Source organism: Arachis stenosperma, chromosome 9 (genome assembly GCF_014773155.1).
Source record: "Arachis stenosperma cultivar V10309 chromosome 9, arast.V10309.gnm1.PFL2, whole genome shotgun sequence".
Classification (NCBI taxonomy): domain Eukaryota; kingdom Viridiplantae; phylum Streptophyta; class Magnoliopsida; order Fabales; family Fabaceae; genus Arachis; species Arachis stenosperma.
The window spans coordinates 158,550,448-158,558,839 of NC_080385.1; positions in this window are offsets into that span (position 1 = coordinate 158,550,448).

The following is an 8,392-nucleotide window of genomic DNA, read 5'->3' on the forward strand; positions in this document are numbered from 1 at the left end:
AAACCACCGGGCGAGTTGATTATTTCTTGTCACAGTCGTATAGCATGCATATTCCAATATATTTATTTAATTTCATTATTACTATAATTATTACTTATTATAGTATCAGTATAAGTAGTCTCGTTCCCATTCTCGTCATGGGTTGAACGTAAAGGAAATATGCATGGTTACAAGATTGCCACCAATGCTATGCTAGAGTAATAATACAGCACATACAGTACTGAGTTAGGTATTTTCAGCTAGCTAGAAATTAAAACACTTCTAGAATCGCCTCATTTTTTTCTATGTTATAAACAATTTGGTGATATATGCATTGATATTTTAGGATTATTGTATTTTATCTTACTATAATTTTGATTCAATTTTTTTTTTAAGGCACAAAACATATATGACGTTTTGTGGGTGAATAATATTTTTTATGTAAATAAAAATAAAATGGTATCCACGTTTTGTATTAAAAGAATTTTTTTTTTAATTTGTTTATATATAAAACGAAAGTAACATTTTGCATAGTTATTATTTTTCTAATTGGCAAAAAGAAAAACAGCTGTGACGTTTGTGACGTATTAAAAACTCCCATAACAACATTAAACATAGTTTTTTGGTCATTTTTATGAGTTACACCAATTAGCTCCAATATTAAAAAAAAAAATTCACTAGAATAAGCAGAGATATATAATTTATTGAAATTAAAATTTTTAGTTGGTGAGTCAGTTCAGTCCTTTAGATGGAGTTTGTTTTTGGGACTGACACTAGAGAATTAAGATTTAATATTGTATTTAGTGACTAGATATTATAATTAAATTTTAATCTTAAAATATAAAATTTTAATCTTTTTAATATTTTCAGAAAGTATAGATACAATAAACCAAAATTTTTTTAGATAAAAACTAAATTTTTAATAATATTTTTTTAAAATATATTTATTTAACTTTTTAAATTTTAAATCTACCTCTTAATATTTATATTTGTCTTAAATTAAATATAATACTGAGACATATATAACTTAGTATATTTTATACCAAATACAATATAAAAACTTGTTTTAATTTTTATCTTTTAATCTTTATCTCTCAATTTCAATCTCAATCTCAATCTCCCTTTTAAATGTACGCAACCTTAAAAAACACTTAATAACTACCAGTAATAGTGAATAATAATCTCCGTATAAGAGTCTAGCATTCACTATTATTTGATTAATGAGGGTGAATAATTTTTTCAATAAGTATTTTCTTAAAAGAAACTTTTATAAAGATAAATAACTTATTATAATAAATTTATGATATATATTAGAATTTTTATAATCATAAAATTTAGAATTTAATATTTATTTATTTTAACAAAATTAAAATTTTAATAAAAAATAAATAAAAAAAAGAGTCATTCTTGTCTAAAAATTTAAACGTATTAAAATATATAATTATTTATATGCTATTTCCAATTATTTTTTATACAGATAATTTCAACACATATCCATCCATAAAAAATACTAAAGTATAAGTAGTTATCACGACTATTTTATAAGCTTCGGAACTAAGAAATATTAGATGAAACGTCCCTAGTAAAACCCAATTAAACAGTGCTAATTAACACTTGCATTATATATATTGTTACACAAATACACACGTATATTAAATTTAAATGCATGCCATCATCTTTAATTGATAATGATTGTTTTCAGGTTTATATATCTCTCTCTGACCAATGCAATAATAACCTTTCCTATATATAGAATAGAATCCATTCAATATTATAGATTCAACTTTTAATTTGAACAATCAAAAGCACCCTTTTGAGGAGCTAAAAGAATAATTGATGCATTATTCAAAATGGACCAAATTAAATAGTGAGAGAGAAGCAGCATAGCATATATATATATATATATATATATATATATATATATATATATATATATATATATCGTTGTTCTTCTTTTTCTTATATCGTCATTGCCAACATCATTAGTATGTAATTTGACCATTATTTAGACCATTTTGGATCCCTTCTACTCTTGCAATGTTTACAATATCAAGAAATTTCTTGTTATATGTATAAAAAGTCAATCACTAAATAGGATATATTTAATTATAATATATATTAAAAATAAATTAAATAATATACATATTCATATACAAATACACAATATATATTTTTATTATAAAGTATAAACACATAATACATATATATTTCTCTAGTAGTAAATTAAATGTTAGATTATAAGAACGTTTTCATGTAATAAATAAATATATGTATTAATTCGATATAATTTAAATAAATAACTCACATTACTAGAATGAATTAATAGTTATATAATTAAGGATAAAATAGATTTTTTTCATAATATTTGTAATTTTTTTAAATATTTTTAACGTTTAATTATATTCAATTTTTTCTTAATATTTTTTATTTATTTAATTTTTTTTATATAATATTTTTAACTTGTGTCAAAATGATCTGATTTTTAGACGGTTTTAATTTTGTTGTTAACGTTTTAGATGAAGTTAATATTTATATATAATAATTTTAATATAAATAAAAAATATTAAGTATAAAATTAAATTATAAAAATATTTTTTTAAAAAATCACAAATATTATGAGAAGAAAAACATACTTTGCTTATTAATTAATACATGTATGATGTATTAAGACTCACATGGAATGGGCTCCAAAACTTAGCTTTCAGTGAAGCTGTGATCTAATGCGTGCAAATCCCTCTGTGGCCAATTTCATATATTATTATTAATAGTTAATCATAAATTGTCACTTTCTTTTTTCTTGAATACATGCAACATCATAATATAATTCCAACTTAATTAGTGGTATCTAGCAAGTGTGAACTGAAAACTAGGGCTGTCAAACGGGCTAGCCCGGCCCATTTAGGCCCAGCCCATTAAGTCCATGGGTTAAACGGGCTGGCCCATTTAAGCCCGCTTTATTCGCAGGCCAAAATTTTTTAGCCCGGACCATTTATAGTCAGCCCGATGGGTTAAACGGGTCAGCCCGTTTATCATTTTATTTTATTTTTTGAAAAATATTTTGACAAAAAATACCACTTTTAGGTCAAAACCCATTTAAAAAAAAAATTTTTTAGTTGATGGGTCGGATTTTCGGGTCGAATCGGGAAAAATATTAGCTAAAAATGTTACTTTTTTTAAAAAAAATGAAAAAAAAAATAAACGGGCCACCCGTTTAGCCCGCGGGCTAGCCCGTTTAACCCGTCATTTTTTCGGGTTTAAACGGGTAAACGGGCTGGCCCGATGGGTTTAGCCCATTTTAACGGCCCTACTGAAAATATTGCCGGCTAGCAAGCTAAGCTACCCAAATAATATTCAAAAATAAATAAATAAATAAAGGTTGAACCGTTGAAGTGATGAAAACATTGAAAACTAACCTAGCTAGCTAGAGATAGCTTATTATGAATGTGAAAGGTTGGGTTTCGGAACTATCTATATATCTAGAAATAAGAGGTTGATTGTTGTAGAAATAAAAAAAAAAAAAATTGTGTGTAATACACTGGGATGATAACGTGATGTGTGTGTGTGTTTTTTTTAATATAGATGTTAATTTTTAAAAATTTTAACGAAAAATTTAACTCTCAAATTTAAAAAGTAGTAAAATTATTGAATAAATTTGATTCTCATATTTCATAAAAATAAAATTTTAAAATTTTGTAATTCAATTTGTATATCTTCATTATAAAAAGAAACGTTGAGTATTGTCAAATTTAACATCGTAAAATAGCGGCGAATTTACCGACAATAAAAGCGTCAAATTCGATGGGTTAAATTATTCTCGGCAAATTTACGTTTCTGACGGTAAATTCATCAGTAATAATTAGAGAAAAACAAACAAATATAGGCACATAAGTTAGTATCGGATTTATCATAGGATAAATTCGTCGATAAACTCATTTAGTGAAAACGTTATGTTTTGGTGATCCGCAAAATTCGACGGTAATTTTGTCCTAAATTCGAAATGCGAACGATCTCTCCCTTCATTTTGAATTTTTTTTCTCTCTCTCTCTCAACTATTTCTTCTCCCTTTCTCTCTCTAACCCTCTCCCTTCCTACCGCTCCTTCAGCCCCCGCTGTCGCCTCCTCAATTCGTCTTTCTCTCTTTTTTTTTTCTTCCACTCTTTCTCTAACCCTCTTCCTCTCCGTCACTCCATCAGCTCCGCCGCATATCAATCCCGCCACCGCATCCTCTCCAGTAACCTCTCTCTCTCTTGTTGCCATCCAGTTCTGGCAGCCGCCACCAACAGCGCCAACTATCATCAATATTCTATCGTACACTTATGTATCTGCATTCTTTGGTAAATAAATTTATGTTTATGTTTTTGTTTTTGTTAAATTTAGGTTTTAGTTGTTAATTAGTATAATAATTTAGCTATAAATAATTTTTTTTGTTTAGTGAATTTACGTGGTTAAGATAGGATTATGTTAGGTTATTAGACTTTTGTGAGTTCTAATGCTATAATAATGTGATATTGTCGTTGTGTTGTTGATTTTGAATTGGAGTTGAATTTAGTAAATTGGTAATGCTCAAACTTAAATGCATATACTTCACATAGTTCAAGTTATTCTGTTCAAATAGGCATATTGCTAAATATTTGTGAAGTTGGTTAAACTTATTTTTATACGATTAATGTTTGGTCAAACCAATTTTATCTATATAATTAAATAATTAATTCTCTGTCATTCTAGTAGTTCTTTATTTTATGCATAGTAAGTGTAATTAATTATATTATATTATTCGTTATAATGTATATTATTATTATTATTATTATTATTATTATTATTATTATTATTATTATTATTTCCTGCATGAGTCAACAGTCAACAAGTTGATTAAAGACTCCGACAATAAGTCACAATTTTCATTATGTTTTAAGAGTAAAAATGACAATAAATTAAAAAAAAATCAAATATGAGATCATTTTAAATGACTTATGGATTATTTCTTATTTGCATACGGACAAAATTATACATGTAGTAATATATATTACTAAATGTATATGAAGTTGGAATGTGCGCTTACTTCTTTTGTTTTATTTGATTTCAACAGATAATATATTTCTTTAATTAAGTTTAATATCATTTATTTTGATTAAGTATTTTGAATGTTGTTGTGAATATGTTTAGCACATTTTTAAATGGTATACTCTTTGCAAACATGACGACAGGTATAGGTATTACGGATCAACCTAGTGGTCGTGGTCGTGGTAAAGAGAGGGTTTCTGGCAGTACCCTTGGAACTGTTGGATTCCTCTCCCTCTAATAATTCGACTACCCCGGTGACGTCATAGATTGTGGGTGCATTGGAACAACCGTTTATCATGATGCCTAATCTCAACTACGTCCCTGCGCCTACGGCGATGACACCGCCTCTATTCGCTTAGCAACCCACTGTTTCGGCGACGCCGCCTCCAACAATGGACATCGCGACGCAGGAATCCTCTCACATAAGCCATCCAGCTGATGCCCCATCATCACCTCCCATCATACGGTTGACGATTTAGCCTGATGGTGGAACGGCGCAAGTACTACTTTAAGTCTTTTATATCCTGGATATTTGATATATCTTGATTATTGATTATATTTTCAGTGGATGTAGGGTTGTAGGTTTGAACTGCTGAAAATGTTTGATATATTCTGATTATTTATTCTTCATTATTGATCATAGTTTAGTGGATTTAGTGGATTTATGGATGTTGCTTCTTGATTATTGACTGTTGTTCATTGATTGCTGACAATTGATGCTATTTAAGTTAATTGTTAATGGATAGAGTTTGTGACGCATTCCAGTTAGATGAAACTCTGCCAAAATTTCTAAAAAAATCTCTATATATTGTGGTTATTTGCTTCTGAAATTTTAATTTATATTGTCATATTAGTTTGTTTATGAATTGTTGATAGGTTTGTGCCAAATAACAACGCACATACTCAAGAGATAACCAACGTCATCAAACTGATGTACGACTATCCATAGTCGAACTACAAGAAAATTCCTCTGAGACTAGAGAGCGATGGTTTCAGAAGTGGATGGTAAAAACTTAATATAGTCAAATCTCGTCAACTAGTTTATAGCTTCTATTTTGTTTAATACGACATATTTTGATTAACTAATTTTAAAGTTTCTTTGTGCAGCTGAACTTTATATGGGATAAGGAGTACGATGCCCTCATAAGGAAGATATACGACTAACGGATGGATAGGCGGCTACAACAAATGCTGGATGATGTACATGAAAGGTGAAACCACCTCATTTTCTAGCTCCACCCACAAATCAAGAAGGCTCTGTATGTTTATTGGGAGACTGATGAAGGGTTTCAGGCATCAGCATCTCACAAACAGAGTAAACAGGACATCGGCCATGTCGTCCAAGTATATCGGTGGCTCAGCAACCTTCATGAATACTAAGGCTAGGCTGGTATGTAACTTCTCTAAGTTTCTTATTAACTTAGTTAAATTCTTTGACATATCATTAATAGGCTCCTAACATATTGGGTTATACAACATGTGTAGTCGAAGTCGTTGGATCGCAATACAACATTTGGCGGAGACTTTCAAATACACCCACAATTTGAAGGAGAACAAAGAGAGATTTGCTGATCAGTGGTCTACGAATCATTATGTGAATAAACATTTGATCTTATGATATAAAATTTTCAATTAACTATACAATTGTCGTCCTAATCATAATAACATGTGTTACACATGATCGAATCTTACACACAAAGACTGGAGGCCGCAACTCAACAATTTCAGCAAAGTGGGGAGGACGCCAGTAGCTCTGCTGCTTCAGTCATTGATTCTAATGCGGTTTGGCGCGAGACTGTCTCAGTGCTGTACAAGAACTACGTATACGGGGCTGCGGTCGTTCTTCGCTAGCAACCTCCGCACCTCCACATTAAGGTCATCGTTCACCTCTGCCACCAATCGAGCTGTCACACCTTGGCCGTGTACCAGGCTCAGATGTGCGCTGGTGGCAGCAGCGCTGCTGGTGGCAGTAGTGCTGTTGGTGGAACACAAACTTCACTGTCTTCTTCGCCGTCTTAGTAGGACTACAGGAATGACGACGACGACTACTAGAATCTTTAGTGTTTAGGGCTTCGTTTTACTGTTTCATTGTATTTGATTTATTTGACTTTTAGTTTATTTGAACACTTGATATTTAATATTACATAATTGGTTTCTATTATCTATAGTTTGATCAGTAATTATATGAAAAATAAATTTAAAAAAATAAAAATAAAAGGAAAAAATTAAAAAAATATTGTGTCACAACATTTTTTTTAAATTGACATTACTATTGGATTTACTAAGGGTATAATTCGACAGTAATAGTGCAAGAAACAAGATATTGTAGCGCCAACGCTACCGTCGAAAAAATTTGCCAGTCAATAAATGATTTTTCAAGCAGGTAATCTATCGCAGAATTCAACGATAATTATCATCGGACGAAAAAATTTGACAGTAACTAATTACCGCTAAAATTTATACCGTCGAATTTCTTCTAACATTAAATCTATCGATACTTAATTTATCATCAAATTTTATTCGTTTTTTCAATGGTACTCAACATTTTTTTGTAACACTTAAAATTTGACCATTCGATTTGTTGATATTCGATTTTATATCATGGTACGTAAAACACACTAATAAATTCCAATAACACTGGAAAATATTATTGGTGGTCCAATATTAAAATTAAAAAGTAAAAATAGGACAATATGATACAAAATTATTTAATTAATTAATTAAGACTGTTCATGTGAAGAAGGTGGGTGCTGGCTGGATTCACAATTTGGCCATGGAATTGAATGTGATTTATGCGAGTGCTTTGAAACTTCAACAACTTATTAACCTTTCGCTTTCTCATGCCAATCAGGTCTTGATCTATAACTAATTAAGCTAGGCACCATATATAGACGACGAAGACGATGATTATTATAAAATAATACTAAAAAATAATATTCGATTGACATGTGCCTCCTTAATTTGACTGAATTATCGATAATGACAAATAAATTCGCTTTTTATAATATATATATAAGATTGTAGATTTGACATTTCAAATCTATTATTATGTGAAGTAGTACAACTTTATTATAATTATTTGAACCTCACATCACATATGCAATCGTTGGGTTACGGTCACACACATGCACATGCACACTCATAATTAACTCATAACTAATAATAACTGCGTTTAATTAAAAATACTAGTATAATTATATATATATAATAATCAAGAGAAACTATAATAACCGAAAGGCAAATTAGTTAATCATATATAATACATGCCTAAATTATGTAGCATCTAATAACGTATAACCTAATCATATCGATCGTTAAAAATCACCAATTTAATTATAAGTGTTAAAAATGA